Genomic DNA, 18,897 nt, shown 5'->3' on the forward strand with positions numbered 1-18,897 from the left:
TTACGATTTTATCGCCACTAGTTGTGGCATAATTGTGACAGTATCGTCCGCCACGAAATGTGTCCATTTTTGCGACTATATTAACGTCGTCACAATTAGTAACGAATTGTTACTATTGTTAATCGTCACATTTGTTTGTGACTTTTTTGAGACCTTCATGGATTTGTGACGATTTTATTGTGACATTTTAAATTTCGTTTCAGTTTCGTCATAAAAAAATTATTGTGACCAAATATTTTTTTATTGTGACGTTAATCATCGTATCAATATTCAGTTTTTATTGTAGTGTAAGTGGATCCCAAATGGGGAAATGGGTAACCTTGAGTGGGTAAAGGGTCGGAATGTGTTTTTGAACCTCAGCTACTCTATGGGAATTCATTTCCATTGTGGCGTCTCCGAGCCGTGCCGACTGGCCGAGTTCTAGCGCGGACCGGGGGCGTTAGAATGGGTGGTATCAGAGCATGGTTTTAGGGCTTTTGGGATCCGTTTTTTTTTTCAAACGTTTTATCGAGTAAATAGTCGCAAAAGGCACTTAGGATAATCCGAGTCGTTCACCACTATTAGGATAGGGGGGAAATATTAGATACCTAATATCGTTGTTGGATTGGATGCAGATGTCAAGGCAGGTGTCGGACGAGAACTAGTCGAGAGATGTGATGTCTAGTCGTGGAAACTTTGCGCAGTATCCGGAGTCGGATAACTAGATACCGAGTGAGAGTGGTGAGATAAATGGAGATTATATTCACTTGGAGCCGTATGGATTACCTGAATGGGAAACCCCCGATTCCACGCCCAGGCACTCGTCGCCCGTATCGATGTTCTTCGATACATCAAATGAGAGTTACTTTCGTTCTCGATCACATAACCCCGTACAATCCCCATCGATCGAGCAAAACCATGGAAACCCTATCCCTGAAACCAAGAACCAAGGAGCCCCGAAATGCAGCAAACCTTAGACATTATTCAGAGTCAATTGGGTCATATGATTGAAACACAACAACATCAACAACAAATTCAAGAAAGCCAGCGAGAGGAATCAACATCCGCAAAGTTCCTGAAGCTCGTGATGATGATGAGAGACTTAGGAATTCGCGTGTTTAAAGGAGAACATAACACGGTCGTGGCAGACAAGTGGCTACGAGACCTTGAGATGAATTTTGAGATTTCTCGATGTCCTGACAATTTCAAGAGACAGATCGCGGTTAACTTCTTGGACAAGGATGCACGAATTTGGCGGGAGAGCGTAACTGCCAGAAACCAAGGCCAAATGATATCATGGGAAGCTTTTAGAAGAGAATTCGAAAAGAAGTACTTTCCACCGGAGGCCCGTGATCGATTGGAGCAGCAATTCATGAAGTTAGCACAAGAGACAAGGAGTGTCTGAGCATACGAACAAGCTTTCACGCGACTAAGGAGGTACTTATATAACGGACAAGATGATGAAGCATTGATGGTTCGCAGGTTCTTGAGAGGACTCAGGCTAGAGATATGGGGACGACTACAAGCGGTCAAATATGACAGTGTCAATGAGCTAACCGAACGGGCAGATAATGTGGAGGAGGGTATTGAGATGGAGAAGAGTGTAACCAACAAGGAAAATGATTGATCGGGAGGGAGGAAGACTAATAACGCGTAGGCCAAAAACAACGCTCCTAAATTCACACCAAATCAGGAGAGAGACAATGATCGAGGAAGAGCAAGAGCGAACTTCACAAGGTGTTTCATGTGTCTCAATTAAAAAGACATGTACCCAAACCCGATGCTGTAATTTCAGAATCGATACCCGAATTGAAGACCAACCTCACATATCCGGAGGGGCCACTCGAGATCGGAGAACGGCGCATTCGAAAGTTTAAGAAGCGGTTAATTCCTCAAGTTCAAGTAATTTGGGAAAACAAAACCGACGGTTAATTACATTGGAGGGTGAAAAAAAGTTCCGGGCAAAATATCCTCAACTGTTCGACGTTGAAGAAGAAGATGACAATGAAGCCAGTCCATCCAATACTCAGGGAATTTGGGACAAATTCCTATAAGGAGGGCAAATGTAGTACCCCGCGCATTGACCCCGGGCAAGAAAGAAGGGCAAGAGAAGAAGAAGAGAGAATGGTGCGCGAAATGAAAGGAAGGACGGGTATTTATAATCTGCGGAAGCTAGAGTAGAGCCCAATTCTTAAAACTTGGAGCCAAATCCATTCGGGCAAAGCCGACTTGGTGACCAAGTTTTGTCCTGAGCCATGCACGCCAACTTCGAGCCCACGCCTTAGCCAACTTGGAGCCGAATCCACCTGAGCGAGCCAACTTGGTGACCAAGTTTCGTCCCAAAGCCGACTTGGTGACCAAGTTTCGTCCCACTCCTCACATCCGAACTTTGAGCCTATAAATAGAACCTTACCCCCCTTTAGTTAAACCTTAGAAGCTTTCGCACCAAAACTCTGCCCAAACCGAGAGAGAGAGAGAGATTGTCTGAACCCTTAACCCGAGAGAGAGATTGTCCAAACCTTAAAACCCGAGAGAGAGAGAGAGTCCAAGATAGAGATCGCCAAGCCTTAGGATAGTCCAAGAGAGAGATCCCGAGTAGAAACCATCGGTCGAGTTAGGAAGATTCATCAGGGATTGTGAGTTCCGGTTTTTGTTTTGCATATTTGATTTTCCTTTTTGCATGTTCTCGATTCTCCCTTCTCTTAGTTTTGTTGTTGTTATGGTTGAGTTTGTTGAGGTTGTTAACCGAATAGCTAGGATAGTTGAGACCGAAGCACCTTGCCCTATAGGAGTGGTTGTGTTAGAATAACACCATTCACTTGAGAAGGATGGTTGCGTTGTCAAGACACTACTCGCTAGTATTCAGGAGACATTTAGAGAGAACTTTATGAGCATGTGTGTTGAAAACGAACCGCATATTTCATAGTGTTGATTGGAAGATCATAGTGTGTGGAGCGTGGAGAGTATCCAATTTAACTCCATAAGCATGCTACGGTCAAGTGGGATGTATCTGACCTTGCCATGTGAGTCCGTTCTTTCGTGGGGAGTGCTTGACGAGATGCAAGTGACCTCAAGGGGTTCGAAGGACCCAGAGAGACTGGGTTAGGTACCCAAGGCCCGGTGTCGCTTACACGACAGTGTAGCCAAGGTGATGTTCCGGTTATATGCCTTTGTGGTTATAACTCGGGTGTTCACGATATGTTGAGGAAGGCAGTGCATTCGGGCCCTAATTAAAACTTTAAGAAACGTTATCTCCTTGTTGTGTTGTGTGTTGCTTACTTCCTTCTTTGTGTACTCTGATTATTTATGTTATGCATGTGGGATTATGGGTGGGGATTAGACTAACGTTTCCTTGGGAAACCCGAGCTCATTGAGTAATGCTAGATTACTCATGACTCTACTTGTTTTGCAGGTAACCTTAGAGGGGATTAGAGGGAATGGTGAACACTAGGGAACCCGGAGTAGTTTTTCAGTGTCCTTTTGTAAAACTTAAAGTATGTAATTTTGTATCGTGTACTTTTGGGCCTCATGCCTTGGCCATAAAAACGATGTTTATGTTGTGGTTTTTTCTTGTATTTTCGTAACTCTAAGATAATGAAATCGGTATTTATTTTAAAGTATACGGGTTTCAAACTGATAAGAATTTGTCTGAGTTGACACAACAATTGGGTGAAGTGAGGGTTGGCAAGCCTAAATGGATCCCAAATGGGGAAATGGGTAACCTTCAGTGGGCTAAGGGTCGGAATGTGTTTAAATATGCATTTTTAATGAGTTCGTTTGTTCACCTTAGTAGATAGGCCGATTCTTATTACACACCTAAAAACCAGACTCATCAAATAATAGATCCAACTACATATACTTATGGTGGGCATATCTATTGTCTGGATTCAAGATCTAGTTAGTTACTCTAGATCTAGCATTAAGCATAATTAAAGATGAAGAATTCTACAGATAACCTAGCAAAGGGGGCAATCTACTAAACTATATGAATCCCTAATGAGAAACCCTATTCCTAACAAGCAGATTACTCAGACATATTGATTGAAGGAAACAACATAATTGAGTATGAAAACATAAACACGGCAAATAGATTTAAGGGAAAGAAGGGATCTCTTCACTGTATTAGGAACTGAATCAATCTCTGAAAACACTCGATGAATAGCTTATGTCTCTCAGTAACAGGGTTTGCAAAAAGCTTGATAAAAAACTTGATAATGAAAACTTAGGTCTAAACAATGTATATACACCCTCTAAAAACGTCTAGGGACTAATAATGTAAATAGAAAAGTTTTCTAGGGCAAATTTCCTCTTCTGTAAACTTGAAAGCGTCTAGGACTTTGCTGGGCCGAAACTGGTGTCGATCGACACTAGGAGTGTGTCGATCGACACTCCTCTTGATTCGTGAAACCAAAGTCGTCCTTACCTTACTTTTTCTTAGCTTTTGCTCCAAAATGTCTCCTTATCTCCATTGTTGTCCCACTGCATAGAATACCTGAAAAGACACTAAAAAGACTCGAGAAATAACATAAAGACTCAAGATCCTATACCTAAAACATAGATAAAATCAGTTAAAATAAGGATATATCAATCACCACAATCTACATATTCAATTTATAGGAAGTTCAACATTTGTAGTAGGATCCTCACTCTCACCTTCTTTATCTTTCTCATTTGACTTATCTTGATTCTCTATTTCCATGTTGTCCTCAGCTGGTTCAAAAGTACCCAAATATTCTTGCTCCACATCCGTCTGGTCATTCTGCTTTCTCTTTTTGGGACGATCCATTTACTTCACCTGAAAAGTTCAATCAAACATAAATAATGAAGAAGCCAGTCATTAGCCATTTAAATATCATGAAGTAGAACAAGGTCAATTTTCTCTCTCTACAAAGGCAATTTATTAGAGGTTAGGTCTCGGCCGAAAGGGCCTTTGCCTGGGAACTCGAAGTTTGTCCGACTGGTAGCCAGTTCCCACCTTTCCGTCCACACTGGTTCTCACACTTGTTCTCATCCACATGTGGAAGTCCGATCTACTATTGGGAATCCCTCTTCGATTGCTGTTTTTGATTCTCTTCCGGTTGAGACGCTGGGAACCTCTTCCCCTATTCCTAGAATTGTTGAATTTCCCTTTAGTGACGAATCTTTAAAGACTCCTTTACTTGCCGTTATCCCCTTCGACGACAAGCTCTCTTCGATAAAACATTATGTTTCTGGCGAAAGCTCCTCCGATTTGGCAACAATGTCTGAGAACTCCTCCACTATCGTCAGAGAGTCTGATTTGGTCCCTAATTCTCGTTTGGTCGAGGCAAAGGGCTATTCCACCCTATCACCTAACGTGGGGGCGTCAATGCCTATCGATACCTCTGGCCTGAGCCACGCTGTACCTTCGTCCATACCCTCTGAGCCTACCACAATATCTGAGAATTCCTCTGCTGCGGTGGATACAACTCTCCTGAAAAATCCTGCTAACACTGGATCAAGCTTTCCCACTAATTTTGGTGCCACTGCCACTCCTCTTCCGGTTAACAATCCTCCTCACACTTCCGCTACCCTTCCATGGGCGAAGAAATTTAAGGCCTCGTTGCTAAACCTTAAGCAAATGTCCAGCCCAACCTTTCTCGATGATGGTACCCCTGTTGTTGTTGCGCCACCCTCTGTATTACTGAAGACAGCAGAGATGTGGAAAGGCCATCTTATAGCCCAATTTTGGGGCCTTTGTCCACCGGATTCAAATATCTTCAATGATCTTAATCTTATACGATGAATTTATGGCGCCATCACGGTTCGTATTATCTCGGAAACAGCTTCTTTGATCTACATCTCGTCTTTGGCAACGCGAGAATGGGTAGTGGATGTGGGGTCCTTGTACAGTGTACCCTTGGTATCCAGAAGGCCCTCTAGAACTCGAAGAATTACAAACGGCTCCTACTTGTACAATTCTCAAGAACGACCTTCCGTAGTTGTGTTTACTTGATGGAATAATTGTTATAGCAACTGGAATTGGCGAGCCCCTGCATAGAGAGCCTTTCTTCACATTTACTCGACCTCGTGGTCGAGTACCTCAGTCTAGGCCACTCGATGACACCACTCGACCACGAGGTCGAGTAACACCTTGCCATACCACTCGATCATCACACGAACTGTCACTCGATCATAACACTCGATCACAACACTCGACCCCGATCGATTAGATTCCTGGCCCATCCCTTATCGGTTTACTTTGTTTTGTATAAATAAGTCTTCAAGAATTTTGTCCCAAAACATTTAGGTTTTGCTTCACTTTTGATTTCTATTTACCTAGTTTATTCTATCATTGCGCCGTTTGCTCTACACACTTGTAATTCGAGATTTTCCATGTTATTCGGATTCTACATTTGATTTTGTTTAGCACCTAGTTTCTCTACTCTTTATCTCTTTATATATGCAGTCTACTTGTTTATTGGCAATTATGTTTTTGAGCATGTAATCTGAATAGTGACTTAGAATTTTTAAGGATAGGATAGAATGGTTGGTTGATCTGTAGTCTATAGGATGGTTAAGTTTTAGAATTGATTGAAACCCTTCTGGATTAGTTGTGTTTAAGGCTTATTTCTCTCTGATAAATTGGAATTCGATCCAAAGCACTCCCGCACCCAGAAGGTGTTCGATAAATGCTTGATCCACTAGATCTAGAGGTTTTCGTCTCTATCCCAAGGGATTGGCCGTTTAGAGCGTTTATTGACTGTAATAGGTTGAATCGTATTGCCTGCATAGTTAGATTCTGTTAATGGGAATTAGTTTGTGCTAGCTTTGCTTGAGGGTTTCTATCACGATAGTGAATTAATATGTTGTTGAACTTGTTATGTAGGGATAGCTTGATTGCGCTTTGTTAACCATATGAGCAGGCTAAGGAGACCACTCCATTTGATTACCTCATCCTTAAGAATTTCTCGTCCATTTGATTTCTTTATTTCATTGCTATTGTTTAACCATTTTTTTTTGTGTTGCTTAGTTTTCACATTTTCTACCTATTATTACCAACTTACTCGACCACACCCAATGTGTGGCAGTAGATTGTGCGGTCGATTATAGTTGTTATAATTTCTGTTTGTTATTCGAACAGTTACTGGACCTGTCCCTGCTACTGGCTTCAACCAGTCGTGGTCGAGTGTTTTGTGTAATTCTGTTAGAATTTCTATTTTCTACATGTTCACTTAGGACTGCTAAAAACTCCAAAACCTGCTATTGCTTGGCTTGACTTAGTGGCTTCCGATCACATCTCATCTGTTTGCATCACACCTAAAGTGGATTTACACCTAAAATACTACAACGACACGATAGTGTTTAAGGATTAATTGATCTTAAAAACCTATTATCAATTTTGTGTCGTTGCCATTTGGGTGCTTGTTTGCTATATTGGAGATTTCAGAATATTTAAGATCCAGTTCTTTTTCGTTTTTATTCAACGTTACTAACTCTGTGTTTTTTTGTTTGTCTGATTTGATCCAGGTTTTGCGAATCACTAGCTTTACTCAACTTCCTCTGGACCGTGCTAACGTATGGTTGTTGCTCAGTGCATGCAAACTCGATCGCAAGGGCATCAGAACCTCCTTTTTAACGATAACATGAACCGTATTGCTCTTGAATTAAGGGAACAATTAAACACAAACGCTATGGCTGATGACCAGAACCCAGAATTACCAACCAACATTGGTGCAGGCGATGCACCATGCAACCACAATCACCGTAATGGCATGGTTCATGGCAACAAGTTTCACGACCTCCCATGAAGGATCCACTCGACCACCTAGACGAGTTTGATAGGCTCTGCAGCCTAACAAAGATCAATGGAGGCAATGAGGATGGCTTCAAGCTTAGATTGTTTCCATTTTCTCTAGGAGACAAAGCTCATCAGTGGGAAAAGTCGATTCCTCAAGGCTCAAATGATTGCAAGAAAGCCTTCTTTGCTAAATTCTTCTCAAACTCAAGGACTACAAGACTCCGGTATGAGATTTTTGGTTTCACCCAGAAAAATGCTGAGACTTTCTGTGAAGCATGGGAGCGCTTCAAGGGATATCAGACGCAACGTCCTCATCATGGTTTCTCTAAGGCATCACACCTAAGTACTCTCTACAGAGGCGTTCTTCCTAAGATCAGGATGCTCCTTGATACAACATCCAACGGAAATTTCCTGAACAAAGGCGTTCTTCCTAAGATCAGGATGCTCCTTGAGAACTTAGCTTAGTCTGATGGCAACTATAATGAAGCACCGCATGGATATGAAAGCTAGAAATGACAAGCTGGATAAGCTAATCATTGTGCAATAGAAGCAAGTCCATTTTCTCAGTGAAGATGAGACATTTCAAGTCCAGGATGGGGAGACTCTCCAATAAGAAGAAGTTAGTTATGTGCAAAATCAGGGAGGCTACAACAAAGGTTTCAACAACTTCAAGTAGAACAATCCTAATATGTTTTACAGAAGTAGCAATGTTGCAAACTCGCAGGAACAAGTCTACCCTCCATAGCAGCGAATCAACCCAAACCATTTGTTCCATACAACTAGGGTCAAGGGTTTATTCCTAAGGAACTATAACAGGGAAGCTATCAACCGCAACTTCCACCACCTGGGCTCACAAAGCAGCAACAACAACATGCTTCCACAATTCGAGACTCAGACTTGAAGAACATGCTCTAGCAGATTTTCCAAGGACAAGCAACATGAGCAATGGATTTGGCCAAAAAGATGGCCAAAATACACAACAAGGTTGATTGCACTTTGAATGATCTCAACATCAAGATTGAAGCACTAACGTCTAAGGTCAGATACATGGAAGGCCAAACTGGGTCGACCTGTGCTCCCAAAGTTACAGGACTTCCAAGGAAGTCAATACAAACCCTAAAGAGTATGCGATCGTTCACGCCATCACTATCTGCCAAGATCGAGAGCTACCCATTCGTCATGCCTCTAACTCAATCACTGAGGAAAACGAAGCTCAGGAAGGGCAGGTTTCTAATCGGATTGAAGTCTTAGTTATTGAACTTGACCATTCAGCTGGATCTCGCCATCAAATTCTGTCTACCTTAGAAGAGAAAGTAGCCATCATTGAGAGAATGGTAAAACGATCCAAGCCAACTCCATTACCTCCACTTGTTCTTCCAAGGAAGTTCAGGAAAGCTTGGATAGAGAAGTATGAATCTCTTGTATAGGAACAACTCAATGGGATCAAAGCAGTGATGTCATTAATATAAGTTTTCGAGCTGATTCAATACCCTCACAAAGACGTGAGAAATTTAATACTAGAAAGGATCAAGAGGTATCACGATTCAGATGATGAATATGATGCCACTCTGTTTCAAGCTGCTCGTGAAAAAATTGTTCAAGAAAAGTTGGAAGATTCTGGATCCTTCACTCTGCCATGCTCTATCATGCATTTAGCTTTCAACAATTATCTATGTGATCTTGGAGTTTCAGTCAGCTTAATGCCACTCTCTATGGTAAAGAAGCTTGGATTCCTTCAGTATATGCCTTGTGACATAACCTTGATTTGCTGATAGGAGTTCAAGGAGACCTTGACACACTAAGTCAAATTCAAGGAGGAGATTAACCTCGACTCAACTTTGATGTCCCTTCAGTTTGGTTTGAAGTAGACTATCTACCAGATGAGGAAGCAGCCTACTTAGAGGAAAAATGAATTGAGGACTCAGTTGCGCAGCTATCAATGGAGGATACTGAGAATGATGATAAGCTCGATGAAGAAAAGGACTTCTTAAGTCCTTTCTGTCACACTTTCCCTGCCTAATAAGTGTGAGTACTCAAGCTAGAGATTTAAAACAAACTCACTTGGGAGGAAATCCTATGTCTATCAATGTATATATCTTTTATTTTTTCCTTGTTGTCTTTGATGCATTTTGTTAGTATTTTCAGGAGATAAGTATAAAGAGTTAAGTGAAGTGGGTTTTACCTCTGAGTGTGCAACAGAACACTCGACCACATCCTGCAAGGAGCAAGTGTATCTGTGTAATCGAGTATAAAGAGGGTTTCACTCTCAAGATTTTGAAGTTTCAACATGTCACTTTATCACCCGAAGCCACATGCTAATGAGGAAATGTGGTCGAGTATATGTGATGATTTTGGACCTAATGTTTTTAAAAATCATCACTATACTTGACCAACAGAAGCCATATGGTGACTAGAGGATGAATTTGAGTATGATGTTGTTTTGATCCAAAAATTCAACATTATACTCGACCAACAAAATCTATAGAGACTTACAGAGGCTTAATCAAGTTTACAGGGGATTGCGGAATGTTCTGAGACTTTTCTAGTCAACAGGGAACCGTGTTTAAAGACAAGAAAACAGACGTGGGGTTCACCACCAAAACTTAATGTTCCCCATGCCTCCCACCAAAAGATAAGAAATCCATCTCTTTTGCTTCTCCACCAGATGTCAGACGGGCCGCCCTGCGCCCAAACGGGCCGGCCTGCGCCCAAACGGGCCATCCGCAATGTGCCCGATTCTCTTCTGATTCGCGACGGACCTGCCGGCCGACGACCGCGGTCTTGAAAAACGAGCCCTAACCCGCCCCGCAAAGCCCAGCGGTTAGACAGGCCGGCCCGCAGGCATATATGAAAAAGGGAGTCAAATATATGCCAAGAGAATTGTCACCTTGACATCTATGGAAAGAAAATTGTCAAAACATATAGTTAGGGCCATCACAATTCTCTGCGTTTACATGTCCAACTTCATTTGAACCACGAGCATTTTGATCTATACTTAAAAGGCAGCATGTGTTAAAACATTGTACAGACCACAATAGTTAACTAGATGTCAACTCCAAGACAAATTCACGTTTGTGTTACTGGTAAAAATAAAATGCCTCGAATACTGATGATAAAAATATTTCAACTTCATCACTTGGTTGGTATAAAACTAGCCACATACCAGGTTCATGTGAGTTCTCTGTGATTTCTTCTATATGATAGTAGGTTTTTACGGTCAATTAATCCTAAAATACTATCCTGTCGTTGTAGTATTTTAGGTGTCAATCCAAAAGGGTGTGATGCAGACAGATGAGATATGATCAGAAGTTGTTAAATCAAGCCAAGCAGAATTTGATTGGTTATCTAACAGTCCTAGTGTTGATGCAAAAAACAGTAAAAAGTCACAGAAATGACTGATATACTCGATTGCAGGGTCAACTGCCAGAAGGGACCCTGTTAGAGGTGTCAGACGGGCCGGCCCGCGCCCATCTTGCCCGCCCCGCAGTGGGCTTTCTTTTTCCGGCCGCGGCGGTCGGCCCGTTTAGGACCGCGGGCAAAAATATCAGTGTCCAAGCCCGGCCTGCAAAGCCAGCGGATATACGGGTCTGCCCGCGGGCATTTCTATTCACTTGTTTAAAAGATGAATCATTGAATACAATAATGTCTAAAGAATTTTGATTCAAACCTTTTATTCATGTATAACAATGTACAAACTAATATGGTACAATGCCTTTTATGAGTTACCTTTTACAAGTTCTGAATTGTGAATCATTGATTAAAACATCTAGTTACATACTTACATTTGACATCTCCTTTAACTCAAACGATGACATTTATTTAAACTGAAACCAAACATAAGTACTTAAACATAGCTACAGTTAACTGAAACACTTTTTCATTTACTTAAACTGAAACCAAACATAAGTACTTAAGTATATAAGACTGAAACAAAACATAACTACATAACCAACTAAACAAAAATACTGAAGTGAAACTAAACTAATGCTAAAAAGAGAACCTGCAACTCATATTCAAATCTGAAATTCAAACTCAATACGTAGAACAAATATCAATCCTCAAACCAAACATAAGTACATAACTAGCTAAACTCAATTCAAAACTGAAACTAAACTCAAGCTAAGAATAGAACGTGCAACTCATATTTAAATCAAAACTGAATGCAAACTCAATTAAAGACATAAGTGAAACAGAACCAAACTGAAACATAAATTTTAAACATAAGTCTGAATAAAAGAACTTAAGTCGAAGAGAAAAACCTACAACATCTCAAAGACAAACAGAAATCTGAAGTAAAGTTTCAAACTCTAACAGAACCTTAACTTAAACTCAAATCCAAATATCCCAAAAGGAACAATGTCGTGTCTCATCTTGCAACTCATTTGTAAACCTTAATCTGAATTTAAACTCATATTCAAATCTTAAAATCAATGTAGACTTAATGAAAGATACGTAGAACAAAGGATCATAAAAACAGAACCAAACTAAAACAAAAGTCAAGACTGAAACATAATTGTAACAAGTTAAACTCAAATGTGAAACAGAAAATGAACTTAACAAAATAAATAAAAAGTATATAGAGGGATAGTCATGGGACTTCCTCCCAAGTGAGCTTGTTTAGAGTCTCTAGCTTGACTCCTCACACTAATCAAGTGGAGAAAATGTGACAGAGGGAACTTGAGAAGTCCTCCTCTTCACTGATATCATCATCATACTCAGCATCCTCCCTTGACAGTTGCACAGCTGAGTACTCAATTCTTCTTTCCTCATAGTAGGCTGCTTCCTCCTTTGGAGGATAGTCTTTCTCTTCTGACCAATCTCAGGTGATCTCCTTTCTTGAAATCGTGTCATGGTTGAGCTGGGGCTGAACCTCCTTTTGCATTCGACTTAGTTTGTCTCTAAGCTTTTCAACAGTGTAGCTCAGCTTCTGAATAGTTCTGTTCTGCAGATCAGTCTTCCTTTTGAGTTCCAGCCAATCAAGTGAGGAGGGTATACTCGATCAAGTAGTCGAGTTCGATGGCGGAGTTTGAACCAAAATTTGCTCCTTCGCTCTTTTGATCTCAAGGCCTTCACTTGGAACCGCTCTCTGGACCTCTAAGGTTTTTCCTTCTATTGGTGGCCTTGTCGGAAATTTGTTGATGTCAAACTGTAACTTGACATGCCTCCCAAGGTTGAGATCAATCTTACCATATCTAACATCTATTATTGCTCCCACTGAGGCTAAGAAAGGTCTTCCTAAGATCAGTGGATCCTTAGACTCTTCATCCATTTCAAGCACGACAAAATCAGTGGGTACCTCAACTCCATCTATCATTACTGGCACGTTCTCTAGAATGCTGAAAGGTCTCCTTGAAGTTCTATCAGCAAGGATCAAGGTGATGTCACATGGATTGTACTGAACGAATCCCAGCTTCCTTGCCACAGAGAGTGGAATTAAACTGACTGAGGCTCCTAGATCACATAGACAATTGTTGAAAGTCAATTGCCTAATGGAACATGGCAGAGTGAAAGATCCAGGATCTTCCAGCTTCTCTTGAATAATCCTCTCACCAGCGGCTTGATGCATAATGACATCGTCTTCGTCATCTGAATCCTGATATATGTTGAGCCTTTCCAGTATCAGGTTTCTCACATCTTTGTGAGGGTCTGAAATCAACTTGAGGACTTCTACTAAGGGCATCACAACTTCCATCTCATCAAGTTGTTTTTCTGCTAGAGATTCATATCTGCTTTTCCAAGCTTTCCTCAACGTCCATGGAAGAGCAAGTGAGGGTGATGGAGCTGGCTTGAATCGTTTTACCATCCTCTCGATTATAGCAGTCTTCTCCTCCAAGTCAGACTGAGCCTGATAGAAAGATTGAGATGAATAGTCGATCTCAGCAACAGAGACTTCAATCTAAGTGGAAGCCTCCCCTTCTTGAATTACACTGTCCTCAGTGTTTGATGTAGAGACATGTTGAGTTGGCAGCTTTCGCTCATGTCTGATAGTGATTGCGTGTGCAGTGGCGTACTCCTTAGGGTTTTTGATTGCTTTTCCTGGAAGCTGGCCTGGGTTGTTTGTAACAGGTGGTGAAGTAGTGATGCCGTCCAGATACCGTACCCTTGTGTTCAATGATTCCAACCTGCTACTCAGTTCATTGAACTGTCTGTCAACTTTGTTGTTTAAGTCAGCTAGCTTCTTAGCAGATTCCATTACCCCTGCGGCTTGACCTTGCATGATCTGTTGGAGCATATTCTTGATGTCTGATTCCTGGGGTGTAGAGGGCTGATGTTGTTGTGGTGTGAAACCAGGTGGTGGCTGTTGCTGTTGATACCCTCCTTGGAACTGTTGCTTAGGAACGAACCCTTGACTTTGGTTGTAAGTAACAAACGGTTTGGGTTGGTTCTGCTGCAGCTGCTGTTGAGGGTAAACTTGGTCCTGAGGATTGGCGACATTTGTGCTTCTGTATGACAGATTTGGGTTGGGTCTGTAATTGTTGTACCCTTTGTTGTAGCCGCCTTGGTTCTGAACATAACTGATTTCAGCGCCCTGATCATTCTCCCCCTCTTGGATTTGGAATTCTTCGTCTTCAGAGGCGAAGTGAACATGCTTCTGCTGCACTTTGAGGAGTTTGTCAATTTTGTCATGGAGAGCTTTAATCTCTCGGCGGTGCTTGTCATCAGATTCAGTACTGGTGCGGATGCTTCTGTCATAATCCTCGTTGTAATTGCAATCCGACTGAGCCAAGTTTTCAACTAGCTCCCATCCGTCTTCGACATCCTTGTTCAGGAAATTCCCATTGGAGGCGGTGTCAAGGAGCATGCGTATCTTAGGCAGGACGCCTCTGTAAAGTGTGCTGAGAAGAGATGCTTCCTTAAATCCGTGATGGGGGCATTTGGTTTGATAACCCTTAAACCGCTCCCAAGCTTCACAGAAGCTTTCATTTTGCTTCTGAGTGAATCCGGATATCTCGTTCCAGAGTCTTGCAGTCCTGAAGTTGGAGAAGAATTTTGCCAAGAAGGTCCTTTTGCAGTCATCCCAGGTCGTGATTGATCCCTGGGGTAGCGTCTTTTCCCACATATGGGCTTTATCTCCAAGTGAAAATGGAAACAAGCGAAGCTTGAAACCATCTTCACTAACTCCATTGATTTTAGTAAGGCCACAGAGCCTTTCAAACTCGTCAAGATGATCTAGCGGATCCTCCATTGGCAGGCCATGAAACTTGTTCCCCTGAACCATTGCAATGAGACCGCTTTTGATCTCAAAGTTGTTGTTCTGTATTGGAGATGGAACAATTCCATGACGCTGGTTGTGGTTGTGAGGGAAGTCACCAGCACCAATGTTGGTAGGTTGCTCTTGCTCATCTACAACGTCAGCCATTGTGTCGGTTTCTGTCTGTTCTCTTAGTTGGCGAGCAATACGGTAGATGTTATCGTTGAATAGGAGATTCTGATTTCCTTGTGACCGTGTATGCATGCAACAGATAGCAGCCGGGCTATAACAGACGAATCAGAGATGCGTCTGGAAAGCGGGTTGCAAGGTACCTGAAACACAAAGACAGAAAAGGCACAATGTTAGTAACTTGTGTAACAAAAACGAACCTGATCTTAATGTTTCTAATGATCTCAAATATAGCAAACAAACATCAAACTGGCAACGGCGCGAAATTGATAGTAGGATTTTTGTCAATTAATCCCTAAAACATTATCTTGTCGTTGTAGTATTTTAGGATGTCAATCTAATCCGGTGTGATGCAAAAAGATGAGATATGATCAGAAAGCTCTAAGTCAAGCCAAGCAGATGGTTGGTTGGTTCTAACAGTCCTAGTATGCAATAACAGAAATGAAATGAAACTAAAAGCAGGAATGGCAATAGCAGGCAAGTGAATGACAAAGCAGAAATGATAACAGGCAATCAAATGGATAAACGATTCATAAGGATGGGGTAATCGAATAGTATGGTCTAATTAATCTATTCAGGCGGTTGACAAAACTTCACAGAAGCTATCCCTAGACAACAAGTTCAACAACAGATTAATTCACTCCCGTGATAGAAATCCTCAAGCAAAGCTAAACACTGACCTAAATCCCTTTAGCGATCTCTAACTAAGCAGGCATTATCGAATCAACATGTTAAAGTCAATACCCTCTCTAAAGCCAATCCCTTGGGGTAGAGTCAGATATCTCTGGAATTAATAGGATCCAACGCCCATTAAACGTCTTCTAAGCGCTGGACGTCTGGACTCATACTCCACATTAGCCAGTGAAATAAGCAATAAGCGCAACTAATCCAGAAGGGATTCTAGTTTTCTAAACTCAACCACCTAAAACGACCAAGTAAACCACAACTATTCTATCCCATCCTCAGAAATACAGTTCACTACTCAGACATAATCAAAGACAATAACAAAGCAACAATTGAAAACATGATAACAGAAATGACGAAAGACTTAAACGAAAACTGAATATCAAATACTTGAAAACGAAACTACAAAGTCGCAGAAAAAACACTGCAGCTATCAAAGTTGCGAAAATGTAAAAGCGAGATAAAAACGGATAATAGCGGATAATAGCCGACGCCCTAGGGAAAACCCTAAGAGGCAGTTTATATAAGCGAGAAATAAAACAAATAAGGAAACTAAATATATAGCGAATCTTCACGTCATGATCCTGCGACCGAATATGTCATTGGCATCTAACGGGCAGAAATGAGCTTCCTAGTGATCGAATATGTCATTGATCAAACTGGGCTTCAGGGGCTCCGTCTTGCGAAATGTAGTGAAGTCGAGATTGAATGGTCCAACGACCTTGTGATCGAGTGCGATCGAGTGGATGTCATGAGGGTGTGATCGAGTGGTTTCTTCGGCTTCTCTTCTCTTCTTTGTTCTCAGCTTGTCTGGTTGAGTGCAGAATGAGCAGATAGGCTTCCTGGTGATAGAGTGGTGATCGAGTGGTTCTGATGGGGTGATTCCTCCGGCTTCGCGATTGAGTGAAACTGAGCTGCTTGCTTCTCCGGGGTTGCGATAGAGTGATTTGCCCTGGCAGGGCTCCGAGGCTGCGGATAGAGTACTTTTTTCTGAAGGCGTCATTGGGCATTCTGACTTCATGTTCTGTATAATTAACTTAATTAATACTAAGTATAATTAACTAACCTCCTAATTAACTTAATTAATATGCGGATAAACTCGGACGATCTTATCCATACGGAATAGATAGGCATGAACGAACTTATCCATATTCGTTCCTATCTACTTCTCGTAGAACCGTAACCATGACGGGTTCACCCAACGCATCAACACATTAATCTCAGTCACCCAAGTCTCCGTTCCACTCGACTCACCCATCCGGTTCCCCGACCACTTGCTCATGAATATCTCCAAAACTGCCAGACCGTTGGTCCGACAAACAATACTCTTCCCATAAGGACTTTTTCCGACCGTTCCGATTGTACGGCTTGCTAAATCATCGAGTAAAATTCCTCGGCCTAGTCCTAGTCCTGGCCAGGGGTATTACAATATCTATCCCGACCTTTGAAATCATATAGCCGCTTATAGAATACTTTCTCCTCAGGCTATGACAAAGAAAAAGGTGCAGGTGGAAGATAGATTATTTTACCTCTTTTAATAGGATGTAAATCTTTTCTAACGCAAAAAAGTTGTAAATCTTTGCGAGTCTTTAACCCATTCTTTGGTTTCCCACAGTGCAACAATGCTTGCACACACAATTCTCTTAACATGTATGACATTGAAACTGTGTTTAACTGCCAGATCTTGAAAAATAAAATAAAAGTAAATATAGATAAATGCTAAACTTTGTAAGCATCCCAGTTACAACAATACTATTCAAAGAGATCACTATAGAAACATTCAATAAGGCAACTTGAAAAAGATAGACCTTTTCTTCAACCTTGATGGTCTTCCTCGTCGTTTTCTTCCTCTTCCTCTTCCTCTTCATCTCATTCACTTTCTTCACTTTCATCACATGAGGCTGTCTCAATTACAGTTTCAGTCCTAGCTCTCTTCTTCTCTGTCTCTTTCCTATTCCCAAAATCAATTTTGAATTTTTTTTAAGAGGACATATATATTATGACTAGTTAATATTTTAACCTTACTCTCATGTTCAAATTTTCAATCAAACCATGTTTTCTTCCCCTGATAACTGTGATTTGGTGGTAGACCATTGCGATGACACATATCAACATGCTTTCTACCTTTACATAATCACATATTGTCAATTTTTCCTACGTAAAGGACAACCCATCTTACCTTTTACTTTGCATACTACAAGATTTCCATATAGAGGGAAATCATTGATAGTCCATAGGAGCATTGCTTTAGGGTTGAAAGTACTCTTACTGTAGGCATCATATGTTAACTTTCCGTTGCTCCACAACTGGATAAGATCCTCTTTCAGGGGTTATAACTAAATATCAATGATATTACCAGGTTAATGCAGCCAGAAATCAACAAGGTAAGCATTAGCAGCATTATGTTTTCTTTTTTCATACACAGGTCTCGAGTAATATTATAATTAACTAGTTATATGTTCTTTTTTAATGCAGCAAAAGTAGGGTATTTGGCATTTACTTGCTTCCGAGTCACATAATCTACAGGGTGAAAAAAATTTCCGTCTTATTACTAAAATGGCACCTTAGGTCATTGGCTTGTTGCTCAGACCTAAACATTCTCTTTAGACGTGGTATAATTGGAAAGTACCTTAGAATTTTTCTGTGAAACATTTTTCTTTATTTGACCAGTGTGCATGTTTATCTTCCATCTTCTATCTAGAAGCTATGCATTTAGGACATGCGTCAAGCTTCTTCAGCCTTTTCATGAATAGATAATGATTATTAATAAAAGCATGAATATCTTTTAATAACCTATATCAAAAGATTTCAGGAACTTCTTCACATCATACATTGATGTATATAGAACATTATCTTCTAGTAAAATGTTTGGTAAAGTCTCCTGAAGATCATTGAAGCTTTTGTCTGACCACCCATTTTGTGTCTTTATTTTATACAGTGACACAATTGTAGAAAGCTTGCTATGGTTTGCACAACTTGGGTATAAAGGAGTTTCACATTGATAAGTCTGCATTTTACTTGTCTTAGGCATCCATTTCCCATCACTTTAGCATCCTATCACCACTGTTTCATACCATTTCGCAACATTTGTCAT

The 18,897-nt window shown here is 41.0% G+C and overlaps 4 pseudogenes across 4 annotated transcripts; 2 read left to right on the forward strand and 2 right to left on the reverse strand.

Annotated features, from left to right (window-relative positions):
* Nucleotides 1-940: 940 nt before the first annotated feature.
* Nucleotides 941-1,920, forward strand: AT2G07700 (annotated as a pseudogene; the record flags this gene model as incomplete). Its single annotated transcript has 1 exon — nt 941-1,920.
* A 5,615-nt stretch (nt 1,921-7,535) lies between these two features.
* Nucleotides 7,536-10,013, forward strand: AT2G07788 (annotated as a pseudogene; the record flags this gene model as incomplete). Its single annotated transcript has 1 exon — nt 7,536-10,013.
* Nucleotides 10,014-12,389: 2,376 nt separating this feature from the next.
* On the reverse strand, nt 12,390-15,194 carry AT2G07789 (annotated as a pseudogene; the record flags this gene model as incomplete). The annotated part of the gene is made up of 1 exon: nt 12,390-15,194.
* Nucleotides 15,195-17,226: 2,032 nt separating this feature from the next.
* Nucleotides 17,227-18,834, reverse strand: AT2G07790 (annotated as a pseudogene; the record flags this gene model as incomplete). The annotated part of the gene is made up of 1 exon: nt 17,227-18,834.
* Between the last annotated feature and the right edge of the window lie 63 nt (nt 18,835-18,897).

This window comes from Arabidopsis thaliana, chromosome 2, assembly GCF_000001735.4.
Source record: "Arabidopsis thaliana chromosome 2, partial sequence".
NCBI classification, from domain to species: domain Eukaryota; kingdom Viridiplantae; phylum Streptophyta; class Magnoliopsida; order Brassicales; family Brassicaceae; genus Arabidopsis; species Arabidopsis thaliana.